General features: G+C 39.0%; 1 protein-coding gene across 1 annotated transcript in view; it reads right to left on the bottom strand.

Annotated features, from left to right (window-relative positions):
- The window catches only part of XRCC4 (X-ray repair cross complementing 4), a 776985-nt gene that overhangs the window by 338499 nt on the left and 420197 nt on the right, over positions 1–18289 (bottom strand). The gene's annotated exons all lie outside the window — the stretch shown is intronic.

The following is an 18289-nucleotide window of genomic DNA, read 5'->3' as shown; positions in this document are numbered from 1 at the left end:
ACTCTGTGTTGTGTAAACTTGGGCAGAATAAATGTAGCCTGGACTCAGGGATATCTGCCTCCTATGCGGAGACATGCTTCTCACCTTTCTGCAGGTGCACAGATGGCCCTAATGATGTTTCAGCATCTTGAGGGCTTGCTGCTTTGAGATTTGTTGCAAGGGCATTACTATAGGCAGGGCGGGGGTGTGATTTCAGGTGCGGCGGCCTTGGGAAACACAGAAGAAAGACACTGTCCTGTAAGATGAGCAGTGCAGAACAGAGTCTCCCGGGAGCTTGGCAGCTCACTCTGGGGCCTTGGGAAAAGAGCAGCCATACTCTCGAGACCCAAAAAATACTTTCAGTCTCTCTCCAGGCAACTGGACTTGTGTCACGTAAACTGGGAAGTTCTCAGTTGCCTTCATTTTCTGTTATTGAGTTGGATCAGCAGAAGAAACTGATAAAGAGAGAGCAAGCAAAAAAGAAAGAGACAGAGAGAGAATAAGTATGCAGGAGGGAGCAGAGATGACATGGAGGGAACTTCCTGATGGCACTTGACTCTGGTTCTAGTCTTTTCCGATGCAAGGGTGCATCTTGCCCTTAGGTTCCACAGATCGTCTCCTAATCCTTACAATAAATTTCTTTTTCTTTGTGTAAGCTAACACAGTTTGTTTCTTCTACTTACAATCAACAAACATAAGCACATGTGATATACCCTAAGGGATATACTGAAATGTTTGGAGCAAGGGGTCTTCTCTGTAGGGGGTTGAGGCCTATCAGCCAAGAGTATTTGGGAATTAATGTTAATGTGACTCATTTGTGCTCCTAGGCTGGTGGGGTCTAGGGACATCTAAGTTACACATTTAAAATAATATAAAAACCAGAAACAGGCTTTATTGCAAAATCCACATTGTCCATAATGTAAAAACAAATTAATTGTTCAGTTGCTTTCAACTGTTTCTGAGACCAAAAAGAAAATTTTCCCTGAAGTCCTCATAGAGGACATTCTGTACAATGTACTGGAAAGAAACACGATGCCAAGCAATCATACTTTTTAGTATATTTGTTCTTACATGCAGGTCCCTAGCTGGGATCTTTGCTTATTTTCTTAAAAAGATTTTCATTTATTCACTTTTGGAGAGAGAGAGAGAGTGAAGGAAGGAGCAGAGGGGGAAGAAGAGGGACAAGCAGACTCTACACTGAGCATGGAGCCCAACATGGGGCTCATCCCATGACCCTGAGATCATGACCTGAGCTGAAACCAAGAGTTGGATACTTAATGGACTGAACCACCCAGGTGCCCCTAGACCTTTGTTTTAAATGAGCAATGACTAAGACCAAAGTAAATAAAGGTTTCCCTCCTCTGGGTCTAGGCATTACTTCAGAATAAAAAATTACTAAAAGCTAGGCTGTAGAAATCAAACTTCTCAGGGAATTTACTGGACCTTCTGTTCATTAGAGTCAGGATGGCCACAAAAAAAAAAAAAATCTTTGGATTAGAATTATCCCTCACAGTAATAGAGTGCACATGAATAGAACAGGATCGGGCTGCTCAGGATGGACCTCATCCAAGAGGACTACAGGGGTTGATTTGGTTGTACCAGCGCTAATGATTAGTCTTGGAAATGTGTATAAAAATTCCGTCTGTAATTCTTAATCTCAGGAAACAAACTAAGGGTTGCTGGAGTGGTGGTGGGGTGGGAGGGATGAGGTGGCTGGGTGATAGACATTGGGGAGGGTATGTGCTATGGTGAGCACTGTGAATTGTGTAAGACTGATGAGTCACAGACCTGTACCTCTGAAACAAATAATACATATATGTTAAAAAAAAAAAAAGATAGTAGGAAGGGGAAATTGAAGGGGGGGAAATCGGAGGGGGAGATGAACCATGAGAGACTATAGACTCTGAGAAACAAACTGAGGGTTTTAGAAGGGAGGGGGTGGGGGAATGGTTTAGCCTGGTGATGGGTATTAAGGAGGGTACATATTGCATGGAGCACTGGGTGTTATATGCAAACAATGAATCACGGAACACTACATAAAAAAATAAAATAAAAATTTAAAAAATTCTGTTTGTGGATTTTTCTACGAATGGCCAAAGATTTAATCGATTAAATATATTCAACCTTTCATATCAGTGTGTGTGTGTAAAAATCACAACTGGGCAAACTGAGTTATTTTCTACTTTATCCTTTGAAATTTATCCTTTCAAATTTAGCCTATCTTTTTCTCTCTCTTGCTCACTTGCTTTATCTAGCTATCTAACATTAAAATGATACATGGTAATGGATAAAATTTAGATCATTCAGAAGAGGACAAATTTGATAATTAAAAGTCCTCCAACCACTGTCTTCATCTCTATGTCCACTTGGTAGAGCAAAGCAGTTTATAGCTTGTTATGTTTGTTCAAAAAAAAAGGAATGCATTTATTAGCACAGGTGTGTGATTAAAACCATTCTCCGTCATACAGTGACATAGAAAGTTACTCATAATGTTTAATATTGCAGACCAACATATATTATATATACCCATTCTTACAGCAATAGCAACATGATAGTATATACATAAAATACATTTGAAAAAATAACATACCACACTATGAATAGTGCTTATCCCTTGAGAGGCTGATGATACCAAGGACTCACTAGTTCTGTTGTGAATGGATACCCCAACATGCATGTATTTTTTAAAGTACTTTTTTAAAGGTAAGTACAAAAAATAAAATGCACTGTTGATTTGGGGGAAACAGGACAGGCCATACCTTTTCTTTTTTCAAAAATGAATGTTTCCTAATTTTCACTGATTTGCTTCCTGTGACTAATTTCTAATTTGATTCTTTGTTACTCCTGATTCCAATTACCATAATAATCCTCTTCATCTAATGAAGATATATAACAACTCTTTGCCATTGATACCCATATATTCAGATGTCTGCTAATGTCTCAGCAGATAAGATATGAGTAAATTAACTGTCAGAATTACGTTTTATGACAATTTAACTCTGGCCCTGATCTTCTATCATATATTATCCCACCTATAAATCACATCTTTATAGTAGCACCCCACATACCTTTTATTTTCCAGAAAAATAATGAGCTATGCAAACACTTGTAAAGAAAGAGATTGTTCCCAGAGTAATCTTACAACTGATCCATCACAGAGAATCTCTCATTTTGTAGCAGAGATTTTGAGACCTGTGAATGTGAAGGCTGCGCCACCCTTAAAAGAGGAAGAATATAAATATCTTCTCCCTAGGAAGTGAAGCTCATAATTTTCTACTTGAATATAGGCCTTGGGCAAGTTCTTTAAGACCCTACATTTCCTTCAAGGAAGGAGTGAAAGGCTAACAAATTGGCAATCCCAAAATTAAAATTAGAGCTCTCACAAGTACACCCTGTCCCTTCCATTGTTCCTAATTGTTGAGTATAACAGCTAAATATCAGTTTCAGTGTCTACATCATGTTATTTAGGGTTCAACCATAATTCCATTCCTAATTTCAATTACCATAATAATCCTCTGGTAGAACAACTTTCTAAAAGTCAAAAATCAAAGCAGTTTCTACTGAAAGCTTTCAGGGTTGGCTAATTATACAAATCAACATTTAGCCCATTGGTGTATATGATTTTATTTGCACTAACAGTCTTGTGTGGTTCTTTGCTCATTCAGAGTACTTAGGAGGAAATCAGGCTGAGATCTGGAGAGTATCAACAATGGCAAAGTTGTTCTGGGGGAGATTCCTTTTTCCTCTACTTCAAAATTAAACTTAAGTGGTTAATGAGAAGGAAATGCAGTCTTGCATTTGTTATTTTCTGTTATCCTGACCTGTGTATCCACTGTGTATCTCCTAGTTGTACTTTTGATAAGGGATGGAAAGAGTCTACAGAGTTTCCAGTTTGGGGTACTGACAGAAGATCTTTTTCTTAGAGCACAGTTCTCTTCCCCTAACTTCTGTCTGGGTACCAAGTGGTCACATTCTGTGTTGGTGTTTTACCCAGTTCCTCCCCTCTAGAACAAGTGGATTGACTATACATTTTATAAAAAGCCAATAATCCCAGCAAAGAGGAGACATTCTAGCTCTAATTTAAAGGACACTTGTTAGGACAGTGATACTACAGTGTTCTTATCAATAGAGATGTTCTGTTGGCTTGATGGATCATTAAAGTCTTACTTGAGCATGCCTTCCATCACAGACTGGACTGTCAGTGTGGTCTATATTCTCTAACCTGCATAACTTCAACCCTCTTTGGTTGTTTGTTTGCTTTATGAGGCCATATTTTAATTTGGTCAGATAAAAAGATACCACTTGAAGTAACCCTAGCCACTTATACATTGATTAGTTGGAGAACATGATAGAATTATTTCTCCAATCTCTGGAACAAAAAGGGATGATGAAGCCTGCTTTAGGCTGATTCAGACCACAGAGAACATCTGGGAGTATTTGTGTCCATAATAATATCAGTTGGAAAGACACATGGCATGACATGGTACCCTGGGGTTTAGATTATACAAATCATGTGAAGATCTATACAGTCTAGAGGAAAATTGTGATGCTGTTTTTATCTGTGCCCGAGATACTTCTCCATTATCTCCTTAAGTTTGTAAGCTGTTATGCATTGAGTGTGTTCCTCCGAAATTCATATGTTTGGAAATAAGGCCTTCAAAGAGGTAATTAAGGTTAAATGAGGTCACAAGGAGAGGCCCTGGTCCAATAGGGCTAGTGTCTTTATAAGAAGAGTAAGAGACATCAGCAATGTTCACACACAGAGAAAAGACTCTGTGGGGACACAGCAAGAAGACAGCCATCTGCAAGTCAAGGAAAAAGGTCTTGGGAGAAGCCAATCCTTCAGACACTTTGATCTTGGACTTCTGGTCTCCTGAACTGTGAGAAAATAAATTTGTTGTTTAAGCCACCCAGTGTGTGGTATTTTGTTAAGGCAGCCCTAGAAGTCTAATACATGAATCAAAGCTATTTCCTTAGTTAGCAAGGACCACTTCTAAGAGCAATGTGCAGGGGAAGTACGGCATTCAGACATTTTATTTTATTTTATTTTATTTTATTTTATTTTATTTATTTATTTATTTATTTATTTATTTATTTATTTATTGGCATTCAGACATTTTAAATGTTAGTGGTGATCAGACAGTGTGTGTGTGTAGTCAGGTATCTTAAATCATGCAGTATCTTTCTATCTACAATGGGAAAAAAAGAAAGCTTGCAGTTCTGGGGGTATCACTGAAAAAACTTAGACCTGGGTGGCTTAGTTGGTTAAGTGACTGACTTCAGCTCAGGTCATGATCTCAGATTCCTGGGATTGAGCCCCACATTGGTCTCCCTGCTCAGCAGGGAGTCTGCTTCTCCCTCTGCCCCTACCCCTGCTCATATTTTCTCTGTCTCTCTCTCAAATAGATAAATAAAAAATCTTTAAAAAAAATGAAAACACTTAAAGTAGAACAAAATATAACAGGACAATATTTGCTCTCATGTGTGATCCATAACTATGCAAGATGCATGGTGCTGTGTTGTTACATTGCTGCAAGGACACAGCTAACAGAACTCCCCAGGGTATTGGTAGTACATCACTAGTTACTGCTAGTATGTTAGAGACTGGGAATAGCACTGAACTAAATACCATAATTTGGAAATAAAGCCCAAGGAGAGAAAACCTATCTTTGACACACCTTTAAAAAAAATGAGTTAGCATAGCAAATTCAAGCAAATGCAGGAATAAACCCTCACTTCTGTTAGCTATAGTGCATTCTTACTGGGAACCTAGATTCTGGGTCTAGACATGAGAGTTTTGTTGAGGTTTCCCTTTAATAACCCAGGCCTGTGTGACAACATCTGTATAGTTAACTACACTGTACTGGCTCTGGTTTTCGTTTTTGTTTGTTTACCATATTTTTATGATAAAATTAGTATGGTTTGGGCCAGTATTTTTAATTAGTTCTCATTTCTTTTTTTTTTTTTTTTTAAGATTTTATTTATCTTAGAGAGAGAGCAAGTGAGAAGGGGCAGAGGGGGAAGGAGAGAGAGGAAGAATCTGAAGCAAACTCCACACTGACTCTAGAGCCCGATGAGGGCCTTGATCCCATGATGGTTGAGATCACCACCGGAGCTGAAACCAAGAGTGGGGCGTCCAACCGACTGAGCCACCCAGGCGCCCTGAGTTAGTTTTCATTTCTTAAAAGTGCTCTCCATGACAAAACATTGAAAGCATCAACTAACCCAATTCCTGAAACTTTTAATCTGAATATTTTTTTTTTTTTACAGTTACAAGTACAGAATGTAGTCAAGAACTGGCTGATCTGTTTATAGCTCTTAGCCATGGCTTAAGTGTTAACTTAATTCTATCTTTTAAGAGAGAACTAAAGTATTTTCTTTTTTTTTTAAGATTTTATTTATTTATTTGACAGAGAGAGAGCACAAGCTGGGGACAGAGGGAGATAGAGGGAGAGGGAGAAGCAGGCTCCCTGCTCGGAGCCCAATGTGGGGCTCAATACCAGGACCCTGAGATCATGACCTGAGCCAAAGGCAGACACTTAACCAACTGAGCCACTGAGGTGCCCCGACCTAAAATATTTTCTATCTTTATTCTTATGGAGCAAACACCTCTCAAGCACCTGCTGTTATCCGTTTTCTTTCAGAAAAGACAATGCCTTAAAGGGACTTCCACAGTATTTCTTTCTAGAACAAGTGGGTAGAGAAAAGAGACAAGGTATGGAAGAGGGCATGACAATTATCATAAAGATAGTTGAGCAGCAAGTGGGTTGTGAGCTTCTGTGTGGAGGGCACCTATAAAAGCCTAGAGGCACTACAACTTCAATGCTTAGGATGAGACTGGTGGAATCCCAGTCTTTTTTTTGGGGGGGATGACTCTAGGTCTATCCACTGATTATTTGCAAATCTCCCCTTCAGCATATATATATAATGCACTACGTACTGATAATAACACTTTATATCTTTATATTCCTTGGTGTTTTCATTCTTTGCCACCTCTAAGGTCCTCCCATCTGTCCAGTAGGGCTCAGATTCTGACCCCCAATTATATATCCTAGTCCTGGTAAGTCTTCTAGTTGACTCCCCTTTAAATCTACAGAACTTAATTCTGAGCATCACTCTTCATTACTCTGAGAGAAGGTGAAACATTAAATTCCTGACACTCCCACCCTGATGTAAGCCTTAAAACCAGCCAAAGAGTGTCACTCTTGTGCATAGTGTGAGACTCAGGCAGCAAGAATCATGGGATGTGATAAAATCAGATTTGGTCTACAAAGAAGTATGGTTATCTGGGCTGTAAGGTTAAGATGGTTAAAATGGTTATGGGGAAATTCTAGGGTTCTAAAAGTCTAGAATAATGTTTCTCAAACAGGAGTCTGAAAGAACACTAACAATAGTTTTTTAAAAATTCTGTGTTTTGCATTCAACAATGAGCTAAAATAAAATTCATGGAAGCCTATTTTACTATTCAGAATGATTACAGCTGAACAACACCGTGTAATTTTAGTGCTTCAGTTGTATTTTTGTCAACTTTCTTAATGGCGCCAAAAGTAGCACATTTTTGTTATGTGCTAGTTAGAAAAAGAACAAAAGATAACTTAATTTAGAAATGATAGCTTCCCACTAAGTAAAGAACAAATTACATCATTAGGCAGAATTTCAAATTGAAAAAAACTTGGAAGGAAAATTGAATCTTCAAAAGGCCTACAGAGGTGTTGGCATGTGATTCCTCTGCTTGTCTCATGAATGGTGACTTCATTTCCATAAAATATAGTTTGTCACATAATCTGTTAATTTCAATTTTATTTTGTTGTTTACATAATTCTGTTTATAGTGATTTATAAATCTGCTTTGATTTTATAGTTGTATCACAACTATGAGGAAACAGCTTGCAATTATTTTTTTGGTATGTGCACAATTAATATTATAATGAAAAATTATAGTTAACACTGATGGTTTATGACTTTTTTTTTCATTTAAAATGCTATGTTGCTGAAATTCAAGCAATACTGACTTAGATGCACTAAACCTATTCCTCAAAGTAATGGTAAACCAAACAGAAACATTAACTATTTAAAAATGATTCCTTTTTTTAAAAACTAGGGGCGCCTGGGTGGCTCAGATGGTTGAGCGTCTGCCTTCAGCTCGGGTCATGATCCCAGGGTCCTGGGATTGAGCCCCACATCGGGCTCCTGGCCCAGCGGGGAGCCTGCTTCTCCCTCTCCCTCTGCCTCTCTCCCTGCTCATGCTCTCTCTCTCTCTGTATCTCTGTGTCTCAAATGAATAAATAAAAAATCTTAAAAAAACCCTAATCTAATGAATAAGAAAGATGTTTAAAAATGTTTAAATGATATAAAAGAAAGGTCAGTCATTTGTTTATCATTGTCAGAAACTTCTTCTGATCTGATAATGATATATATGAATGACTCAGAAAGTAAATTACCATGAATTATGAAACCATGGAGTTGTCAACAATTAAAAAGCAACAACAAAAATAATAGCAATCTCATGAAATTAGTTTATTTAGAGGTAAATGCTGCAAATGCATACTGTGAATGAAGAGAATAATATGTTTATTTAGACTGTATATGTTAGTTCCTCCTATAAACAATGCAGAATTGATTATTTCTTCTCTCTTCCCCTTCCCGTCCCAACTTCTACCACCCAACTTAATAACAACATTATCTTTCCTACATGTTAATTGTTACTGTTAAATAGACTTAACTTCCACTTATTTTAAAAAGATCAGTGAGGAAATTTACTCTAGTATCCTCCTTCCTTTTCTTTTTCTCTCCTAATTTTTCTTATCTGTATCATTTCCACATTGCCAGCACTTATAAAATTTATATTTTATTTGGTCCCATTCAGCTACACATTTGTTTTAGATTCTGTATTGCATTTAAATATACTCTGTGATCACCACCAACTCTTTTGCCATAATTTCTGAATTATCACTGGCTCAAGTTTGTTCTGTAGCAGTTTTATCAAGAAGGACTTTGGGAAACAGCATTTCCTGGGTTCCTGAATGTTAAACTGCTTGTTTGTACCCTTTATACTGAAGGATAGCTTGTCCTTGTCTCACAATTTCTTTCCCTGAGAATCTTATAGGTATTGTTTCACTACCTCTGACATTGAATAAAGGTATAGAAAAGTCTGAGGACCATCTAACATTTTTTCCTCTTAGAAATTACCTGATTATTTTGCTTACAATTGTTTCTGTATCTTTAAAATTCAATATGCTTACTGAATATGACTGGGTGTTGACCATTTTGTGTTAATATTCCCTAGCACACATGTACTCTTTCAGTACATAGTTTTAAGTCATCTTCCATTTTAGAAAGGTTTTCTTGAATATCTTCAGCTATGAGTTCTGTTCCATTGGATTGCTGCCCCCCCCCCCCCCCCTTGCCCCCCTCCAAAGACTGTTCAATTTCCTTTCCCTGTTTGTAAAGCTATACACTTCCCCCCACTTTTTTCATTCCCATCCTCTAAGTTCCCTACTTGCTTTTTGCATTCTGTTCCCCCATGCTTCTTCCATTTTTTTTTCTTGTTTATACTTCTGCTTTGTAATTTTCCTTCATAGAGAAAATTGATTTGTTAAAATTTTAAATTCCCAATGAAACATTTGGCTATAATTTGCATTCACTTTGTGGCAACATTCTTCATAGTTGGAGGTTTGTTTGCTATTTTCTGTATCTTTTCTTACATAATCTTGGTGTCAAGAATGTGTCGATTCCTTTTATTAATTTATAGTTTGGGTTTTCCTAAGCAACTTTTTTTTTTTTAGATTTTATTTATTTGAGAGAGAGAGACAGAGATAGTGAGAGAGAGAGGACAAATGGGGAGGAGAGGGAGAAGCAGGCTCCCCACAGAGCAGGGAGCCCGATGCAGGACTCGATCCCAGGATCCTGGGATCATGACCTGAGCTGAAGGCAGACGCTTAACCTACTAAGCCACCCAGGCGCCCTCATAAGCAACTTTTTGCAGGAAGTTTCTGCAGGAGAAAATGTACAATGGTAGTCTGTCGAGCTTCCTAATGTAGAGCTCTCTCCTATCCATCCCGCTTCCTCAGAGACAGACTTCTTTCTTCCAATATGGCTTAGCTGGGTATTTGGTATGTAGCCCTGCCTTCTGTACTTCTCTCAAATTAACCGGGTCCATGAGGACTTCTGCTGCCAGCCCAGCTCACACAGATCCTCCATGCATTGCTGCTCACATGGATACAGCTTCCCCTCTTCTCGGTGAACCTCTCGCTTGCAGGGAAGTGTATTTTTCTGAAATCTGCCTGTCATCTGGTAATTCTCTTTGCTTCTTTCCTCATGTTTTACGTGGGGCTTCTGCCTGGTCTTGGCTGCTTTGGGTAGCCTTTACACTTATTTTGGAAACTGTCATGTAAGTCTGCTACCTAGTTTGCCAAAAATGGAGTTTGTGGGTTCTTTTGGTATTTCTTGCTTCTTCCGTTTGATTTCCAAGAGTAGAAGAGGAAAAATACTAACACATCCATGTTAATACTAGAAGTGCCTCTAATTCAAATTTAATTTGCTTTAACTTGACCTTATACAGTGAAGTTTCTTTTATTAAAACCAAACAGGTTTGGTTGACTAGAGAGGATGTTGTCCGAAGAGAAACTGCTTATAGCATTGCATGTATGAATGTGTAGAGAAAAAAAATGTTACATGAAAAACAACCTTGGGAATTATTGTTTGGAAATGACTCCATTAAACATAATTATTTAGAGAATTTGGTTATCCAAAATAATTTTATCTGGTGACACTATACGATTAGAAAGCATTTTAGTAAGATCAAGAATATAATTTACATGTAAAAACCAGAAGAAATTATGCCTATGGAAACCACTCTTTGAGTTTTCTGAAGGGATAAGGCAAAGTTGTTATTGCTGCTTCTTTAATAAAATTTGCTGTGGATTAGTTTGGCCACATTTGAGACTGTAGCAAAAGTCTGTGGCTTTCAGATACAATCTCACTAAGCCCATACATTAAAATATTTCATTTTAGAAAATTTTACTTTAATGAGGTCTATATTATCTCATGAGGAAGGGAGAACATATGCTTATAAAAGTTCGAGGGATGCCTAAGACTTCTCTGTGTAATATACAATGTAATGAAAATATCCAGAGGGCTTTGAGTATAATGTATATAACAGACAGTGTTGACTTTGAATAGTAAAACATAGCCTACAAGAAATGAGATTTTCCAATGTCTTGAAAAATCCAGTTTTTGCTTGGATGGACCTAAGAAGGTGAAAGAGAAAGAGAATCCAGAGAGAAAAAGTATTTTCTCTCTTATCTGAAGGAAAAATAAAAAGATGATTTGAAGAAATGTTTCCTCCAGGTTTATACTATGAAGTGAATATTTGTGTCTCTCTTAAATTCGTATGTTGAAATCCTAACTCCCAAAGTGGTGTGATGGTATTAGTAGATGGGGCCTTTGGGAGGTGTTCAAATCATGAGGTTGGAATCCTCATGAATGGGTTTAACGTGCTTATAAAAGAGGTTCCAGAGAATCTCTAGCCTCTTCCATCATGTAAGTATGCAAAGAGGAGTAAACCAGTCAGGAGGGAGCCCTTACCCTACCAAGCTGGTACCCTGATTTATCTAACCAAATCTCTGTTAAGGAACATCTAGGTTATTTCCAAGTTTTTAAATTATATTTTTGTAATACAAACTTTCTCATTTGTATAAATATTTATGAAAGTTAAATTCCTACAAGTACATTGCTAGATCAAATGGTGTATGCATACATTTGAGTTTTAGTCAACATTGCAAGACTGTTCTATCACAATGTGGGAAAGGCATTTTTTTGGCTGGAACAAGTGAGGTGTAGGTAAGAAGGAAATTAGATCAGGGAAAGACAGAAAAGGATCAGAGAGGCACAGAAAAGCTAGATCGTGCAGGCCTTGTAGGTCATTGTAAAGACTTTCACCATCAATCTTTTTAATCTTTTTGCTTCTGCCAATCTGAGACGTAAAAGAGGATTTCTTATTATATATGCATTATCCATTGTATGTTTTATTATCTAAATTGCCCTCTTTGCTCATGATTTCTATAGGATTATGCATCCCATTCTTTTTGATTTGTAAGATAATATTTTAGGGGCAGCTGGTGGCTCAGTAGGTGACTAAGTAGGTTGAGTGTCCGACTCTTAATTTCAACTAAGGTCAAGATCTCAGGGTCCTGGGATGGAGCCCTGCATCAGGTTCTGCCTCTCTCTCTTTCTTTCCTTTTCTCCCTCTGCTACTCCCCCTGCTCGTGCTCTCACTCTATCTTAAATAAATAAATAAATCTTAAAAAAATATTGAGAGTATGAACTCTTTGTCTCATATGTCAGCACAGTTTCATTCTTAATTTTTTTCTTTCTAAAAGATCTTTAAGAAGTTTTCTGTACTTGTAAATTACATTTAAAATATACCTTTGCAAATTAAAGAGCATTTCAAAGCTACTATTTGCTTTGCCATGTTTGTCAATCATAGTATCCGGTACCTAGTAAATTCTTAAGTATTTTTTTTAAGTTTATTTATTTATTTATTTAAGCAATCTTAATACCCAACATGGGGCTCTAACTCATGTCCCTGAGATCAAGAGCCGAATGCTCTTCTGACTGGGCCAGCCAGGCACCCCAATTCTTAAATATTTTTTAAATTAAATTAACACGTGGATTTGCTAAATCCTTAATCACTGGTGAGGTTTAGCCTTTTGGTTATTTGTGGTAGACAGAAAAATATCCTGCTCCCTCCCCCCACCAAACACCCAAAATTTGTGATTATATTACCTAAAGAAACTGTATTTGTGATTCAGTTAAGGATCTTGAGTTGGGGAGATTACCCTGCATTTTTCAGCTGGGCCAGAGGTAATCATAAGGGCCCTTGTAAGAGGGAGGCAGAATGGTCAGACTCAGGAGATGTGACAACAGGTGCACAGGTCAGAGATGAAAGATATTTGATAACGCTATGCTGCTGGCTTTGAAGATGGACAATGGGGCCATGAGTCAAGGATGCCAGTAGCCTCTAGAAGCTAGAAAAGGCTAAGAAATGGATTTTCTGTAGAGCTTCCAGAAGAAACACAACTTTGCTAGCTGTTTACACTGCTGACTTCCAGAACTCTAAGAAATAAATTTGTGCTGTTTTAAGCTTGCAGCAATTTCTTATGCAGCTAAAGGAAACTGATGTATTGTTCTATTACTGACTTGTATTAATAACCTCTCCAAGTTCTTGGTTTATCAGTTTCTCCATTTGTAGGGTAGAACTTCTATGATATTTCACTGGTCCTTAGATTCCTTTCAGATAAAACCCTCAGGGATTGCATATTTCGTCTAATGAAGCAGAATTCAGATTTGTCACTCTTCTGACATTCTCTCTCAAAGGGAGGGGACATCATACTCACTTTAATACCCTCAGGGAATTTCTACCACATGTTAGTTTGGTTCTAATGTAACTTGCATTCTCTGCTTTGCTTAGTTAATGAAAGCCATGTAGAGTCGTGATCATAGGGGATGAGGAACTCCGCCATCCCAGCATTAAGTTGAAGTGAGTACATGCAGTCTTGGCGAGGACAAAGAAGTGGTGCAATCAGTGAAGACGGCTCGTGGTGGAAGCTCTGGACACACACTGATTTCCCAGTGCTCCAAGGGCTTTTGTTGGGAGTTCGCTGGCTGTGTGAAATTATTTCATAGGCTCTACAACTAGATTAGGAGTTTGCAGATGGAGATAATGGTACAGAGCCCACATTTAGTAGATCCCAACAGCTTGTTTTTCATTGGCAGGCAATAGGTCTGGGATGAACTATCCACGGATGCCCAGTCTCCTTTATGGTCCTTTCAGGGGCACTCAAGCAGCAGTTTGTCACCATGTAAAACGCATGACTTTTAGAGGGACTGAACGTGCTACCTGGCCTTATTTGCATCACGAACTAAGATGAATGAATGGATACACTGTGTAGACAGATTATAACGGTTGAGGCACTGAGCAAATAAGCCTGAATATATCTCAGACACATGTAAGATGGGGAATGTAAACCCACACACTGCCATAAATACCATGATTCTTTGATTAAATTTTTAAGCTTATAGTAATCAGGATACATAATGAGGATATCATTATGAAAAGTTATCTTCTTAGGACAAGAATAATCTCTTGGTTAAAATGACAGGACTATGAAGTTAAATACAAAATACTTTTCTGTACTTTTCCACTGAAAGCCTCATGGGATTTAGAATGAGTTTTCTATTCTATTGCACATAGTTACACATCCATGGTTGGATCCAAGACATCTAATTGCTGTTCTTTCTGATCGGTCAGGCAGGCTTGGCTCCAGCTACCTATATGACTGCCTTGTGGAGCAGGCACCAGATTTATCTGTCTTGCTCTTTATTGGCAGTTTCATGTGGTCTAACTGAGTTGTACAGGCTGAATGTTTCCATGTTCCCCTAAGAGTCCTGAATGAATAAACAACTGAACACACCAAGCTAACCATTAATTTATACTGGGGACCACCGCAAAATATTGTAAAAATGAAAACTGATATTGTGCAATATAACTCGACGGCTGCTGATTTATGAGAAATTTCACACTATAATTGGGATAGTTGAATGTACTAACTTATGAGGTTCAACACAACTACAGTTTTCTGTTTCTCTCATCTGTTGGACAAACCATGTATTTCTCACAGGAACAGTATTAGTTCCTTTGGTGCCTGCACTCAGAGGCCACATTTGCGGCTGGTTAGCATTTTTGCCAAAAGCTTTGTTGAAATAAAATAGACCATTCTCTAATCTGTGTGGAAATTGTGGGGGTGGGAAGAAGGAGTCCTTTCTTACTAGGGAAAAAATAACTAACTTTGCTTTGGTTTCAATACAGTATTCATTTCTTATTTGACTCATGAACAATTCAACATACACAGCTTATTCAGTTTGAAATACTGTTTGGTTTTAGGGTATTATGAATAAGAAATAACATTAATAATTCATTGACTATATCCATTTATATTATTAAAGAACACATATATATTTTTAAAAAATTGCCTTCTTTCTGTTCAGTGTTTATTTACCAAAGAATACAACGATGTTTAGAGGGATCCTTATCCAATCCTAAACCAGTGTAAACACTTTCTGAGGATAATCAATTATTTGGGGAGTCTTACAGGCTACCATTCAATGGGCCATTGGAAACAATTTCCTCCTCCTCACCATTTCATCTTATTAACTGTCACCTCCTTTGAGTGTTTATGGAGGATGCTTGGTGCATGGCTTGGGTTCGGGTGATGGACGTCTTTAGCTAATTAAGTAGCACTCTGTTCCTTACAGAAGAATCTCAGTGAAGTGCTCACTGAACCCTGCTCTGACAGGCGTGTGGTGTGGAGCAAAGAGCACCCAAGGAGGAGCCAAAGGGTGAGGTGCTCATCCTAGCTCCTGTCCTGGTCTTGTGATCCTATGTGCATCTCTTTCCCATTAGTGTGGTGATAACACAAGTGGTCAGATACCAGCACAGGGTGATGTGTGATGTAAATTAGATCAAGAATGTGGGAGTGCTTTGTGGGCCATAGTGTGCTGGGCAAACATGAAGTGTTCCTGGTATCTGACTGCATGGAGGCCCTGCTCTGACTGATGCAAGTCTCTCCACATTGCCAATGTTAGCCCTTGGTATCTTACCCCCTCCCCCCCCACCCCGGAACAGAGCAGCAGAGCCCCCTTCTTGGCAGCCAGAAGAAAGAGTCATGCTCAGAACTAGAGTTTTCCATTCAAATGGCTCATTCATCCCACCTCCTCCAGCTCCCACGAGCTGAGCTCAAATGCCACCGCCCTGGGGATGTGACTCCGTTGCCTCACCACACACAGCTTTCCTCCCAGAGCGCACACACCCAGGACACAGGAGTAGCTGTGCTCCCCCTTCCGCAGAGCAGACCAGCACCTCACTGTCCTTCCACCACACCCAGGGTTTGCTCTTTCCTGTTGCCCCCTTTTCCACGCTGCCCCTTAGTAATGCTCCCATGTCCTGGAGGCAGCAGTGTAATTTTCCTTCCATCATCACTATTCTCAGGATGTAATTTACTCACTATGACTCAATGGAAATTCAAGTACTTCTAATAATGTTGTTTACAAATTAGAAATTGGTGGTTGATAATGTTGAAAAGGATCGAGTCCATTTTTTTCACACTGCTCAATCCCCAGACAGGCCCTAATGGTGAAATGGAGTTATAGAGAAATGGGAGGAGGATTCAGAAGAGATAAAAAAATGAAGTCAAGGGATAGAGCACATAGCCTTCTAGGAAGGGTTAAAACAACTGGAATTATTTTGGCCTAGAGGTGAAGCACACAAAACACAGGCCAGCTGTTCCCCATCTCTACCAAAGAAGGAAGCAAGAAAATGTTTTAAAATGTAGCAAGAGGGATTTAGGTTAGATATAAAGAAGAATTTCTTAATAACGCAGGTTGTTAAATATTGCAAGGGTTTACAAAGGAAATTTGTGGAATTTCCTTCTGCGGCAATCTTTCCATATTAAGATAAATTCCACTTGTGTAGAATGGTTCAAATAAAGTACTTCACAGTCTGTCTCAAATGTCTATACATTCACTTAGGCAATTAGGCAAACAGATTGGAGCTGTAGTGAGTATCTTTCACTCATGATTGCCTTGATATCATTAAATAATTCTGGGGGAAGATCTTTTTTTTTTTTTTTTGTGAGTTGTGGTAAATAAGATATACTGAAAAACATTTTAACATTTTAACCATGGGTAAGTGATCAAGTCAGTGGCATTAAGTACATTGACATCCTTGGGCCACCATCACCACTCTCCATCTCCAAAACTTCATCATCCGAAACTGAAACTCTATACCCATTAAGCAATAATTCTGCATTACCCCTGCTAACCACTAGTCTGCTTTCTGTCTTTATGGATGTGAGCTTTTCTACATTGTGATGGCTGCCCTACAGAGTGAACTCCATCTTCCCAACAGAGAACCTAAAGTACTGCTTGTCCGACCCCATTTTACCAGTAAGGTGAAGACATGGGGCATCTGTTCTGCCCATTAGGCATGCCCACGTGAGTCCTGGGTCCACAAGTAGGCACTGTGGGAAGGTGGCAGGCTAGTAGCATCCATTTGGTTGGGGCAGGGTAGAAAAGGTGTGTGATGATGCCTGAAGCTTTCCAACTTGGTTTGGTACAGCATGGTTCTCTGGCCGGTGGGGGGTGGTTAGCTTCCTCATTGTGGAAATTGTTTATGATCCTGGGGGGAAGCATGTCTTCTTTCAGGCTAGTCTTTTGGTGTGGTAAGGAGCTGGGAATTTTACCTGGAAATTCTTCTCAGACTCTATGTCTTTGGTGTTCCTGTGATTCTGTAACCCATTCAATATGCTCTAATAAATCTCTTCCCACCCAGTTAGAATGGATTCTGCTGTCTGCCTTTTAAGAACCTTGACCAATACAGAGGAAATTATCTCCCCATATTGACTTCCTTCCATAGGTGATTTTTTTTTTCTCTTCCTATAGATCAGGGAAGGAAGGGAGGTGGGGCCGAGTAGTTGATATAGCCACCAAGTAGTTGATATAGCCAGGGCAACTTTTTCCTGTAGCCTCTTTGTGATGCCTTGACGTGCTTTTGAAATGGGCATAACAGAGGTGGCATAAGGAAGCCTCCACCTTCCTCACAGGGACTTTCAGGATTCCTATGCCTCAGAGAAACTTTGCCGGGGCACCTTTCTATGCACATGGCAGATCCCCTCTGAGACCTTAAATGCTTAACCTCATCTGAGAGGCATCCCCCCTCCCCCGAACTTGGAACGGTGGGCCTGTGTTGTGTGAAAAAAGAGTGTGGTTTGCAATGGTGGGGAGGAGGAGGCTCTCTCCTCCTTAACTCTACAGAAGGGGAGCTAGTGCTCAACTATCCTTGTTGGCCACTCCACAGTAAGCTGCCAAGCTGCTGGGAACTCCCAGAAGTGGTTGGCTTCTTTCCTCCCTGTGTATAGATTCATGTGTGTCTGCAAGCTCCTCAAGAGTCACAGCTTACTCATATTTGTAGTCCTCACTGTCCCAGCAAGTGAAGGTGCTTGATAAATGTTCAGTTCCAGGCTAACCTGTGTAAGCATGAGCTTCCATGTGTGTCTGGTTACAATCTCTTCTACATTTCAGTATTTGCCTTTAATTAATTATGCTGTGTGTGTCTATTCTGTTGTAGCTGTTATGATTTTTATGTCTGAAACCTCTTCCTTGCAGCTGCATTATTCCTTTTTCATTGCATTCTATTATTATTACATGAATGTAATGTAATGTAATGTAATGTAATGTAATGTAATGTAATGTAA

The sequence above is a fragment of the Mirounga leonina genome, unplaced genomic scaffold (assembly GCF_011800145.1).
Source record: "Mirounga leonina isolate KUSES-001 unplaced genomic scaffold, KU_Mleo_1.0 Mir_168, whole genome shotgun sequence".
Taxonomy (NCBI): domain Eukaryota; kingdom Metazoa; phylum Chordata; class Mammalia; order Carnivora; family Phocidae; genus Mirounga; species Mirounga leonina.
This window is presented reverse-complemented; position numbering and strand designations above follow the sequence as displayed.